The sequence below is a fragment of the Tiliqua scincoides genome, chromosome 6, assembly GCF_035046505.1.
Source record: "Tiliqua scincoides isolate rTilSci1 chromosome 6, rTilSci1.hap2, whole genome shotgun sequence".
NCBI classification, from domain to species: Eukaryota; Metazoa; Chordata; class Lepidosauria; order Squamata; family Scincidae; genus Tiliqua; species Tiliqua scincoides.
This window is the reverse complement of record NC_089826.1, coordinates 9,149,204-9,162,970: the sequence shown is the minus strand read 5'-3', so window position 1 is coordinate 9,162,970 and position 13,767 is coordinate 9,149,204. Positions and strand designations below refer to the sequence as shown.

The 13,767-nt window shown below is 43.0% G+C and overlaps 1 protein-coding gene and 2 pseudogenes across 1 annotated transcript in view; 1 reads left to right on the top strand and 2 right to left on the bottom strand.

The window, feature by feature from the left end:
• The window catches only part of ANTXR2 (ANTXR cell adhesion molecule 2), a 147,271-nt gene that overhangs the window by 110,255 nt on the left and 23,249 nt on the right, over positions 1 to 13,767 (top strand). The window lies entirely within an intron of this gene.
• On the bottom strand, positions 3,497 to 3,612 carry LOC136656643 (5S ribosomal RNA; annotated as a pseudogene).
• Positions 5,173 to 5,293, bottom strand: LOC136656570 (5S ribosomal RNA; annotated as a pseudogene).

The following is a 13,767-nucleotide window of genomic DNA, read 5'->3' as shown; positions in this document are numbered from 1 at the left end:
TCATCCTCGAGATGCTTATCAATAACAGTAGAATTACAAAATGTAAAACAATCTGCATTTAAACAATTTTCGTATATGTGTATCTCTTCCCCCCCCCATGGCAAGGAAAGGGCAGCATACTTGATTGTTCAGGATTGCCTATCCCACATAGGAGGAGAGCTTGCAAATCGATACCCCTCCTGAGAAATTGTCACTTCCTGTACACAGCAGTACTCGGGCCAAGTTACTGGTGGCCTTCGTAGTGTACCCGTGTCTTTAGAGAACGCTTCTGTACCCACAGCCAGACAGTATTCTGATCCGCTCTAAGTCACCCAAAGTTTGTTTTAGGTGCAATTTTTTCCTTAGCGAGTTGGTCACAAGTATTCATGTACACTTCAAGATTTGTACTTTTTCTTCTTGTATATTTTTTTCTTGACCTGCCATGTTGGTGTTTGTCTTTGTACACATTCCCCCCACCCCCCAATGGTGCAAGTTTTGCTTCAGAACACAGGAAATACAAACATAGGAAGTGGAGGTTGTTCATGCTGCTTGTCCAACAAGTGGCAAGAACATACGACAGCCCTGCGAGGGGCTATCCATTCTAGTCTAACATTCTGTTTTCCACAGTAGCCAGCCAGATCCTTTGATAATATTTTTCTCTTGTGGTTGCTCTTCAGTAACTGGTATTCACTTCGCGTTACCTCTAAGAATGGAGATCTATTTAACCATCATGACTAATAAGCATTGGCAAACCTCTCCTCCATTTATTGATCTTCTCTCCTTTTATTTTATTTTTTTTGTGTGTGTGCAAAGTTTATTTATTTATTACAGATACAGGTAAGGAAAATGGGTTAAACTTAGGGCTGGGACTACTTAGGTTACACATGAGGATATTGGCCATAGTTTACAACATGTCTTAATCCAAAAAAGAAATCAACAACTACTGGAAAAAAAAGTCATTGATACAAAAATTATCATATATGTCATTATACTAATTAATGATTTAACTATACAATCACTATTGTTTAAAATTATTCATCCAGTCATAAAAAGTCTTCAAATTTTGCACGTACAATATTCTTGCTGCTATACTGATATGTACAATAAAATGTTTCTTATATTGGTCTTCAATTTCTGATATCACATTTAAGAGGAATATTTCCGGCTTGAATGGTACTACACAATTCAATATCTCTTGTAAAAATATATATCATTTTCCAATATTTCTTTACTTTCCACATATCCACCACATATAATAAAGAATTCGCTCATTCTCTTTGCATATCTTACAATTGATGACCCAGGTTACATTTTTGCTACTTCCTCTGGAATTAAATATCATCTATAAAACAATTTATATAAATTCTCTTTAGAAGATACTGCTTTAATTACCTTAATACTACTTTAATTATCTTAATATTTGTGTTCCAACTTTGTTTTCATTTACATCTGCTTTGATTTGACATAATTAATGGAATACTCCTCACTTCTGAGGAGAATTCCATCCATTAATATCTACAAAAAAATTTCCACTTGTTATTCAGCCATTTCCACTTCCTGTCTTAGTATTTTCTTTGTTCTCTGTCTTGTTGATATTTTCCTTCTTGCTCCTCCCACTTCTCCTTCTTCTTCCTCTTAACTCCCTTATATTTCTTGATCCCTCTCTTTTCTTCTTCCGTGTTCTCCATTTTATTCTTTTTGAATTTAATCCAAAAATTCTTCTTCTTCTTGGAAGTACGCGCTCTCTTTCTCTGAGAGTTCCCTCTTTTTTCTTCCTGAAAATTCTGAGTTCTAATAATAAATGCTGCTTTTTCCATCTCCTGTCTCATTACAAAAATCTCCAATTCTTTAGTTTCATCTGACATTTGGTCCGTTCTTTTTTCCATCCCCTCCATACTTTTCTTTGTTTGTCAGGGAGGAGTTTATTTGCCTCATTTGTTCAGATAGTTTTCCAACCTCTGGCTTCATTTCACTTCTGAATTCTTGCAGCATATCCATTAATGGGGTCTGGCTTTCGCTAACATCCTTTAAATTTTTTGATGTCATTCTTATTAGTATCAAATCAAGCCGATATAATTCTGGCTATAAAAAAGAAAAACAAAATGGTCCAACAATTAAAGAATCAACCAAGTCTCATTATCTTGCTTCACCTTCTTGTAAGGCTAATTCCCAAGTTTTATATCTAAAAGGAATAAGTCAATAATCCACTTCAAGTCAATATCAGTGCCCAAACATTCCCACATTTAAGAGTCATCCAGTTCTTATTGTCTTGTATCCCTTCTTGTCAAAGATAATCTTTAAGTTTTTATATCCAAAAGGGGTGGGTCAGTAATCCAATTCAAGTTAATAACACTGTCAAATTAGTATACCTTTAATTGTTCAGGCCTGAGTCAAGCCTTTTGCGGCAAAAACGAAAGTGAAAGTTGTTCCATCCTTTAAAGATTAATTGTTAATTTCTTTTCCATGCATACCATTCCAACAGGGTGATCCTTTATCTTCTCTTATTTACTCGTACTTTTCTTCCAATTATTACAAAAAAGAAAAGAAAAAACTGCTCCAGCAGGGACTTCTTTAAATCCACATTCGCTCTTTTTCCCCTCTGGGTGACTGCAAGCCAACGTAAATAATCTTAAAGTTGTCTTTCCCTCCTTCCAACCTCTTGATTGCAATTGTTTTCATAGCCTTTTAATGAACTGGTTACTCACAGTTAAAGGCTTTGTTCGCTTTCATGTTTTATCTAGGCTGTGTGGGGGGGGGGGAGTCCTCAGCTATCCGAATCGTCTCCGAAGATGTCGTCCGGGATACGATGTGATTCAACACAGAGCAATGGGGGGAAATATCTCTGAAACCGCCGTCTCAGGAGACTGCCCCGTTCAAGCTCTTAGCCTTCGTTCCTTCTTCTTGGCAACGAAGAGTACCTCATTGTTGAGGTCCTTGGAAAACACATCTATTTAGCAGTTCCCCCCTATTTAGCTGTACTTGTTGTAAGAGGCGACTAAACAGCCACCAGGTAGATGGGACTCGTTAGCCTGGGAAGGCAGCTCATCTGAGAGAAGGAAAACTCTGATCCCAAACCTCCACTGCCTTGTGGCTACATCCAGTTACGGAAAAGGCTTCAGGAGTCAACCTCGAGGCAAAATCCGGAGCCGGAGTCCCTGAGGCAGTTCATGGCTGAACACAGTCACGTTCTGGCAACTCCTGCGACACTGCTGGAACCAACTGTACTGGCTTCTGCCTTTCCATTGAACCATTTCAGCGACGTGGAGAGGGGGGATTTGTTGCATGGGTAACAATCTATCCTCCATATCTACCTTACCCAGGCTTCGCGCACTGGAGAGGACACTGTTCCGGAACCACTATTCAGAGTGCGATACCATAATCTTCCGAGATTGAAGGATGCCAACTGAGCATCCATTTCCCTAAGAGGGTGGGAAGAAAGAGTACAAATACTCTTGGAGTGGCAGACTCCAAGTTTGAACTTGGTTGACAACCTTCAGTCTCGAAAGACTATGGTATAAGCCTACAGCACCCGGTATTCCCAGGCGGTCTCCCATCCAAGTACTAACCAGGCCTGACCCTGCTTAGCTTCCGAGATCAGACAAGATCGGGCATGTGCAGGGTAACAACTTAGAACTTAGTTTAAGTTTATAGAACTTAGTTTCCTTGAAATTGTCACAGATTCGGGAGTATTGCTTAACAAAACAATTAATCCAGTCCTCGTTAAATTGTGTCTTGTGTCAAGTGAAAAAGAGGGTCTGTTTCATTGCCAGGTGGTTGACTGCAAGCGTAGATTGCTCTGACCATTTCACCCCCATTCTTCAGTTTGGCAATATCGGTTGCTAACATCGCATAAACCCTTCACCAGAAGCTATCACAGTATCAGGGTGGAAATGAAAAGTGCTCAGATGTTGGCTGCGAGTCCTGTGATTGTTCCTGCAGGTGTAGCAAAAAGCCTGGTTTGGGGTATTAAGAGAAGCAGCTTCCTTCCTCCTATGTTAATTGCCTGATATTTAGTCAACCTTTTTGGCTTTGGATTTTGGCCATTAGGAGTTAAACAGATGTGCCTTCACATTCTTCACCTCTCAGATTTTTAATGGCTTCCTCCAGCATGCGAGGAAGGAAGGGGAAAAGTCCTCCTCGGGCTGATTTTTATTAGTCAGACAGATTTTACTTTTATATTCTTACAGAGTGCAACTCAGGCAAGAAAGAATTTTGAAAAACTCTCAGTTGGAAGGCTCTTCATATTCTTATACTCCAACTATAGTATGGGAAGCATTTTGTTTTCTTTCTTGATTCGCCTCTATGGGACACCCTGACATCTCTTAGTAATCTCACACAGCTCTGGATTAAAAGGCAAATGCTAAACCTTATTTATGTGCTCTGTAAGCTTTGTTCTTGGCCAGGACATTGGAGGCCTCCTGACAGTTCAAAACTGAAACAAATTTTTAAAAATCCATTGAAGTTTATTAATATTTCAATCGTTTTGTGGTCTTTTTTTTGTGCTTGTTTTTCTATGTGTGTTGCCAGGGAGGTGGGACTTAAATATTTTATTCATTTTTCACATTTTTACCGCCCTTCATCCAAAGAGCTCAGGTCAGGGGAGGGCACTGGGTCGCAGGTTGTGTCTGTTGTCTTGTCTTCTCCCTGGGGCATTTGGTGGGCTGCTGTGAGATACAGGAAGCTGGACTAGATGGGCTTTTGACCTGCTCCAGAGGGGCTCTTCTTATGTTCTTATGTACATAGTTCCCTCCCTTTGTCCTCAGCAATCCTGTGAGGCAGGAGAGGCTGAGAAATAGTGACTGGTCCAAGGTTACCCAGGAAGTTTCACTGCTGAGCAGAAATTTGAACCTGGATCTTCCACAGGTCTAAGTCCAACACAAGAACCACTACACTAGGGGTGTCAAACCTAAGTCTTGCGAGCCAGATACAGCCTCTGGAACATCTTTATCTGGCCCCAGCACTGCCTTTTCAGCAGCACCACTTATGCTGAGCTCTTGGGAGGAAGAGATAGGAGGAAGCCTCAGAAGGAAGGAGAACAAAGAGCTTATTTCTGGCCATCAACTGCTTAATGACATCACTTCCTACTTAGTGATGTCGCTTCTGACCCTCAGCAGGTGCTATGAAGATATTTGGCTCACTATAAGAAATGAGTGTGATGGTTGGCAACCTTCAGTCTCAGAAGGCTATGGTATAAGCCTACAGCACCCGGTATTCCCCAGCGGTCTCCCATCCAAGTACTAACCAGGCCTGACCCTGCTTAGCTTCCGAGATCAGACGAGATCGGGCGTGTGCAGGGTAACAAATGAGTGTGACAGCCCTGCAATACACCATCCTTGCTCTCAGAATTTAAATTGAAGAAACAGGATGTGGAGAAGGATTAACTCCTCATGCTATTGCTGCGGTCTGATTCCCCCAACATGACAGGTTTTAAGCCTTAAAAAAAAAAAATCAAATTGGGATGGTTGCAGATCTCCTGAATCATGATATGCTTGGCGCTTTCAGCTGGAGATACTTGGGAGGTCTGGGAACTTTTGCATTCCACCACTGAGCCCTCCTGAGTTTTCTCTTTCTGTAGCTTAATGATAGAACACATGCTTTGCATACAGAAAGTCCCAGGTACCTTGGTATCCCCAGGTGGGTTAGAGAAAGATTCCTTCCTGAAACCCCGGAGAGTGCTGTCAATCTGTGGTGACAAGACTGAGCTGGAGGGACCAATGATCTAACCCAGCATAAGGCAGCTTTGTATGTCATGTTCCAGGGTTCAGCAGAGAAGAAAAAAACCCACAATACTCCACTTGTTCCACAGTGTTTGGAAAATGCATTTTTATTTTTTGAGCCCTAATTTGTCATACTGAGGGTGACTGCTACAGCTATGTATGCAAAGAGCTCCTTTGAACCTAACTTAAGTTGGGTTATAATACAAAAACCAAATGATGTAAGAGAGAACCTACTATTATTATTATTATTATTATTATTATTATTATTATTAACAGTATTTATATACCGCTTTTTCAACTAAAAGTTCACAAAGCGGTTTACAGAGAAAAATCAAATAACTAAATAGCTCCCTGTCCCAAAAGGGCTCACAATCTAAAAAGGTGCAAATGAATACCAGCAGACAGCCACTAGAACAGACAGTGCTGGGGTGAGGTGGGCCAGTTACTCTCCCCCTGCTAAAAAAAGGAGCACCCACTTGAAAAAGTGCCTCTTACCCAATTAGCAGGGGTTCTCTAATTACTATTCTCCTTACCATGTGACCCTTGCACAGTTAGCAAAATTCCCCGGGAAATTCCCAAGTTCAGAGGGAGACAGAGGGCATTCTGTGCATCAAATCAGCTGAACCCAAAACATAAAGGGTTCCATCAGGAGAAGGGGACATGCTTAATGTGTTTAAGAGTTTGAAGAGCCTATTGGCATTAAATTGCAAATGGAGCCTGTTGTGTTGTGTTTCAGAAGTCTTATCTGCAAAGTCACAGGAGCTGCCATTTCATGTGGCTTTTATTCTCCTACCCTTGTACCATTCAAATCACCCCAACAACCCAAAACTAGTATTAAGTTTGTCACTGAACTGAATGAGCAAAAAGAATAGTGACTATGGGAAATACTTAGTCCCATCAAGGGACTTCATTGTCCCTTTGGAAGAGCCTCACCAGTGTAATTCTAAAATCTGAACTTTTTTTACCCTCATATTATATAGCATTATTTTAATGTTCCTGCAATTTAATCATCTTTTCTAAAATGATTGTAATAGGAGGAATTATTTCTTCATCATGCTAAACAAACTCCTTTCCCCACAGTTCTTTTTTGCTATAAATACACAACTGTTTCCCCACAAGAACAACCCTGCTGGATCAGGCCATAGGTGCACCTAGTCCAGCTTCCTGTATCTCACAGTGGCCCACCATATGCCTCAGGGAGCACACAAGACAACAAGAGACCTGCATCCTGGTGCCCTCCCTTGCATCTGGCATTCTGATATAACCCATTTCTAAAATCAGGAGGTTGCACATACACATCATGACTTGTAACCCATGATGGCTTTTTCCTCCAGAAATTTGTCCAATTTCCTTTTGAAGACACCACCCTTTAAAATCCCCTTTGCTTTGCACCACCCTTTACTTCATTATAGCACTTCTTATTTTTTTTTCTGAGTTCTCAAAAGCATAGTGTTTATACCTGGAGAATAAAGAATCATTTCCCCCTTTAGAGAGCACATTTCCCACAGTGGAGGTCTGAGGCAGTGACAGTTGTGGCCTACCTACAGCCAATTAGCAAATTTATGGCTCAGATGAGATTTGGACTGGAGACTTCCTGGCTCCTGCTTGTAGCCACATTACATCAACTAGGGTTTGCCCAGAGGCTTTGAGAGTGATTCCTGTTAGGGCTCGGCTGAAAACGATCTAGTGAGAACTTTGGGGCAAGAGGGGTGTGAGAGCTCTCCAAAATTCCTGTCCTCCTTTTGCATCTTTTAAAAAGAGGCGATTGAGGGGGCACATGATTGAGACATACAAAATTATTCAGGGGATGGACAGAGTGGATAGAGAGATGCTCTTTCCCTCTCACATAACACCAGAACCAGGGGACATCCACAAAAGTTGGGTGAGTTAGGACAGGATAGAAGAAAATATTTCTTTACCCAGCGTGTGATTGGTTTGTGGAACTCTTTGCCACAGGAAGTAGTTATGGCATCTTGCCTGGATGCCTTTAAGAGGGCTTTGGACAAATTTCTGGAGGGAAAGTTCATTACGGGTTACAAGTCATGGTAGGTATGTGCAAGCTCTTGGTTTTAGAGGCAGGCTGCCTCTGATTGCCAGATGCAGGGGAGGACACAGGACACAGGTTGTGTCTGTTGTCTTGTGTGCTCCCTGGGGCATTTGGTGGGCCCCTGTGAGATACAGGAAGCTGGCCTAGATGGGCCTTTGGCCTGATCCAGCAGGGCTCATAAGTTCTTATGTTTTGCCTCTGCCTGTATTTTGAGATGGTGGTGGCAACAGCCGCATACTTGTGGCCACCATTTCCCTTCCACAGTTCCTCCGTGAATCAAAATTGTAGTGTTATATATCAGCCATTTTCAGCCACTGTGCTGTGGCACGCTGGCGTGCCGTGGATGGTCTGCAGGTGAGCTATGGGAGTTTTGGGGAGGATCATTTCTGAGTAGGGTCACTGGGGGATATGAGCTCCTGCTGTCAGTGCAGTGTGCCTTGTCATTTGTCAAAAAAACTGGTTGCGTGCCTTGAGAATTTTAGTGCCTTTTTCAGTGTGCTGTGAGATGAAAAAGGTTGGAAGCATAGTGTTGCATCAAGGGTGTTCTGGGAAAAATTGGGCTGCTCTCACTGGCTGCCACCAGATTTCCACATTTTTGTAGAAGTCTGGTGTATTTTACTGTCCCTGTTTTACCCTCATTGAGATGGCCTCTGCCCTTTTTTTTCTGATTCAAGAGCTTCCTGCTCCTATTGGAATCTAAGCCACCTGAATGGCATTTGTGAAATACTTCTTAATTTCATTATCAGTGGAAGAATGAAATATCCTTTGGCTGTATTCAACTGTTGTTGTTGTTGTTGTTTATTGTTCCAGCAGCGTCCTGAAGGCAGTTTACAGAATAAAATCCCACCATAAAATCACAACCAGCAAATAAATCACAGCCACTGGAGAGAGGGAGAGAGTGCCTTTCTAAACAGCCTGTCTCTTGCAAGCATCATCAAAAACATTTCTTTCTACATTAACCTCATCATTTGAGTTTAATCTGTGCTGCCCTTTGGGGAGGGCAGGGGCTTCTTGCACATGGTTCTTTTAATGTCCAAATGGCAGGCTTTCAAGCCAGTGAGTCCATCCCTGTCCTGACAGCTTACTCCAATTAAGGCTGATGCTCCTGTCCTTAGCTCATTCCCCCTGTGCTTAGGTATTGCAGCACATATGACATGGTAAGCTGCATCAGGCACTGATGTGAGACTGTTTCCCTCCAGCTCAGCTCAAGAGAAGAGCTATATAAGGCGTATAGGTTTTATTTTAGTTTGCTCTAGTTTTTCACTGAGTGTTGTTAACAGCAACTTCACTTGGTAGTTCAGTTTTTCTGAGCCTAATTCTGAATTTGGAAATGCCTTCACGCTCCTGGTATTAGGATAGGCGAGAAAGTGTTCTACAACCCGAGTCAGAGGAACATCTCTCGATTCACAACACTCCCCACTATGTTTGGGAAGCAAGTGTTATAAGTTGCTGAAGTTCATATTCTGAATCAAAGAATGACAAACGTTCCCAAGGAAATGGCTTAATTAACTGAGCCCAATTCCAAATCAGGCCAGGTTAGGTTACTCACCATAAACTTGTATGGCTTATGGTCCAGTTTGTGGGTTAGGCGCTCCACAAACGTCTCCCTCAGATTGGATCACAAAGCTTAGCAAAACATCCAGATATTTTGATCACCTGGATATATTTATTATATGGTATTCAGACCATTCAGACCATTTTGATCACCTGGATATATTTATTATATGGTATTCAGACCATTCAGAAGGTTGCCAACATTCAGACCATATAGATACTTCAATGCCAGTATCTACTCTCCTCCCCATGTGATCGTCACCAAGCTGTATACCTGCTGGGGTCCAGATCAGTTAAGTGGGCCACCCGCTAGGAGGTGGTGCTGCTATCTTAGTTCACTCAGGTTTACAAGATTTGTGTGCTCAGTTTTTAATTTACCTAGTAGCCGGTAAAAGAGGGAGATTACTATTCTGGATAGTAATTTACAGCCCAATGACTCTAGAGTGATAACTTTAATATCTATATATTGTTATTTGGCAACCTTCAGTCTCGAAAGACTATGGTATAAGCCTACAGCACCCGGTATTCCCAGACGGTCTCCCATCCAAGTACTAACCAGGCCTGACCCTGCTTAGCTTCTGAGATTGGGCATGTGCAGGGTAACCTGCCCTGAGATTAGTCAACTGTCGAGAGAAGGCCTAGAGTTTCTCAACCAGTGGTACTTGCTGAGTACAACTTGTTGGTGCAACCGGTGATACTTGGATGGTAAGCGAGGCACCCCCAGATCCCTGCTGCCTGGCAGCAAGACCAGCAAAGCAGCAATAGAAAGCTTGGATTGGTGGACAGAGGTTCAGCGCACATTTTTCTTGCATGATGAAAAACAGCCCTCCCATTCACCCTGAGCCTCTTGCTTTCTTTGTTGCGTTGCAACTGGCCTCCCAATCTAGAAGTAACTGTTGATGGACGTCATCACCAGTTACTTCCACTGCAAACCGGTACATTGGGGGACAAACATTCAGAAATGCTGCCCTAGAGTTCTGATCAATCACTCTGTTTTCAAAATGGGCACAGCAGCAGTGTGAATCATATTTAAAATTTTCCAAGTGAACGGGACAGAATCGACTTCCAGAGGTGTGACCAAACTTTTAAGCCCCTGAACTTGGCTAACTCTAGTCACAGCTGAACAGGAGCCAAACCAAAGACATATATGGTTGACTCTGTGCTCCTGATTCTGCTTGCACACACACCATGTATGACACAGTGGATAAAACGTTCTTGTCTTGAAGATGCAGTTGTAAAACTGCATAGTGGAAATGGAAAAGGTGCAAAAGAGAGCAACTAAGATGATTGCTGGGCTGGGGCACCTTCCTTATGAGGAAAGGCTATGGCGTTTGGGCCTCTTCAGCCTAGAAAAGAGGCGCCTGAGGGGGGACATGATTGAGACATACAAAATTATGCAGGGGATGGACAGAGTGGATAGAGAGATGCTCTTTACACTCTCACATAACACCAGAACCAGGGGACATTCACTAAAATTGAGTGTTGGGAGAGTTAGAACAGACAAAAGAAAATATTTCTTTACTCAGCATGTGGTTGGTCTGTGGAACTCCTTGCCCCAGGATGTGGTGATGGCGTCTGGCCTGGACGCCTTTAAAAGGGGATTGGACAAGTTTCTGGAGGAAAAATCCATTACGGGTTACAAGCCATGATGTGTATGTGCAACCTCCTGATTTTAGAAATGGGTTATGTCAGAATGCCAGATGCAAGGGAGGGCACCAGGATGCAGGTCTCTTGTTACCTGGTGTGCTCCCTGGGGCATTTGGTGGGCCACTGTGAGATACAGGAAGCTGGACTAGATGGGCCTATGGCCTGATTCAGTGGGGCTGTTCTTATGTTCTTCTGTAAAACGACAGCAGTAACAAAACTTAGTTGACCTTGTCCAGAGCGCAGCGTGAGTTGTGAGTTGTCTCAAGACAACGAGGGCCAAAAATGAAAACTAATTCATGAGTGCCGATTTTGATATAGCCTGGATGGGGGAGGGGTGGAGGGATCATGACAGCTTTGTGTCCTCCCCCTCTTTTGTGTCGGTCATAACCCTATGCTCTTAGTAACATTTTACCCACAGATGCTACTTCTCCTCTGGAGGAGATGAGAGTTTTAATACAATGAAATTCAGCAAAGAAGTACAATGAAATTTAATTCAACAGAATTCACCAAAAACCTTTTCTCCTCTGCTGTTCTGTTGATGAAGAGACTTGGTGTGATCTTTTTCCTCTTGCCCTGCCCATCTTCTGCATGTGCCCAGGGACCTTGGTATTCAGAGCCTCTCCTAAATTAATAAATAAATATGCTCATTTGTCTCTGAATTTCTAGTGTTGATTTGGGAACCGGCAAGCTCCTGCAAATCTTAGCGTTAACCTTGCCAATCACAATATATATTCCTGCAAATGCACTGCAGCTATTTGGAACCTTTTCTGGGTTGGCGTTGGCATCCTTTTGCTAGATTACATTTATGCATTAGGACCATCTGTGCTTGCTGCACCTTCTGTGAATTAGCCCTGGCCAAATGACTGGCATTTATCTGGAAGTGCACTCAGAATAAGAGAGAGGAGGGGGAGAGAGGGGGAAAAAGGTACCTAGAGTCTTTTGGGGGGAGGGTTGCTGTTTGCTTGCTACTGGCATTTAATGGATCTCAGGGAAGGAGCGTACTGGTGAGTTCAAAACATCTGCCGCTGATACTAGCCTGATAGCCAGTGGAACACTTCAGTTGCATTTTGTGCAACTGTGTTTCTGTGCGACTATTGTGTTTCTGTGTTCATGCAAGATCCCAAGCTTTTCATTCTTCAATGTGGTGCAAACTACTTTCATAGACTTACCCTCTGTCCCCTTTCGTATTTTCTTGAAGGTGTAATACTGGTGACACCATAAACCAGTGCATGTGACATGGTAACCTGGACCACCAGTCATCCTTGGTATACCTTCTTGTGGTCTCTGAGGCTGTGGTGAAAGATTCTGAAGAAGCACGTTTTTCTTTGATACTAAAGAGACAATGCACTGTTAAACTTGTATGTTGGGGGGGGGGCTGTCTTTCCAGCACTGTAAACACAAAGAAACGCTTGACTGCATACAGGACCCTCTCTGTTTACACACATCGTTTTGGGATTGTTCATAGGGAACAAATTTAGTGATTGAGTTTCAAGGATTTTCAAGTGTAATCGGGGGGGGGGGGCAGAGAGAGAGAGAGAGAGAGAGAGTATTTTAAATGATAGTCCACAAAGAACATGACATCAGAATGCTGGTCCTCAGTGCAACCATGTTTAAGAAGCACTAACTTAAAAGAAAACATATTGTCAGGTTGGAGCATTATATTATGCTCCAGATGTTCACTGATCAAGTTCCAGCAAGCCAACCTGACTTGCTCAAGAGAACGCAGCCTTAGATGGATCTGGTGAAGGGCCCATGGAGCCTCCTTACATAACCAAAGCAAGCCCCATGTGTGTTGTGACAAACGGACTACACAGAAGCCTGTTTTCGGTGGTCAGAAGGCTCTGATAATTTCTTGGTTTCAAAAATAGTAGTTAAGTGAATGTTTCTTGAAAACATTTGCTCACCCAGTGAAGCATAGTGGCAATGAGGTTACGAACTGGGAAGTTTCTGGGTCCGATCTTGTGAACTTATTAGGGGGTGTAAGTAATATTCACTTTGTTCTCTTCCTAGATCTGATCCCACAGTGCAGGTCCACGCAGACCTCATCAGCGAATTCACTAGTGCACATGCAAGTCGACCCCTCCGCACAGCGGAGGCTTACCCCCAGGTAAGGGAACAAATGTTCCTTTACCCAGAGGAGAACTTTGTGACTTCCCCTCCCTGCAAGATGCAGCGGTAGCCTTTTTAAGAGCTGTTGCATAGGTGGGGGGGAATGAATAGGATTGGACTCTAAACAACTGACCATAGTAAGGGCTGTGTTGTACAAAGGAGTAACATGATCTATAATAATCTTGAAACCCCTGGGGGCTGGGGGATAAGAATAGGCCCTCGGTTTGGCTGTACTTGTTGTAAGAGGTGACTAAACAGCCATCGGGTAGATGGGACTCGTTAGCCTGGAAGGCAGCTCATCTGAGAGAAGGAAAACTCTGATCCCAAACCTCCACTGCCTTGTGGCTACATCCAGTTATGGAAAAGGCTACAGGAGTCAACCTCAAGGCAAAATCTGGAGCCGGAGTCCCCCAGGCAGTTCATGGCTGAACACAGTCACGTTCTGGCAACTCCTGCGACGCCGCTGGAACCAACCGTATTGGCTTCTGCCTTTCCATTGGACCATTTCAGCGATATGGAGAGGGGGATTTGCTGCATGGGTAACAGTCTATCCTCCATATCTACTTTACCCAGGCTTTGCACACTGGAGAGGACACTCTGTTCCAGAGTCACCATTCAGAGTGCGATACCATAGTCTTCCGAGACTGAAGCATGCCAAAAAACAAAACAAAACAATAATCTTGATTATTCTTGCTTGATGAGCTGGGAGGTTCG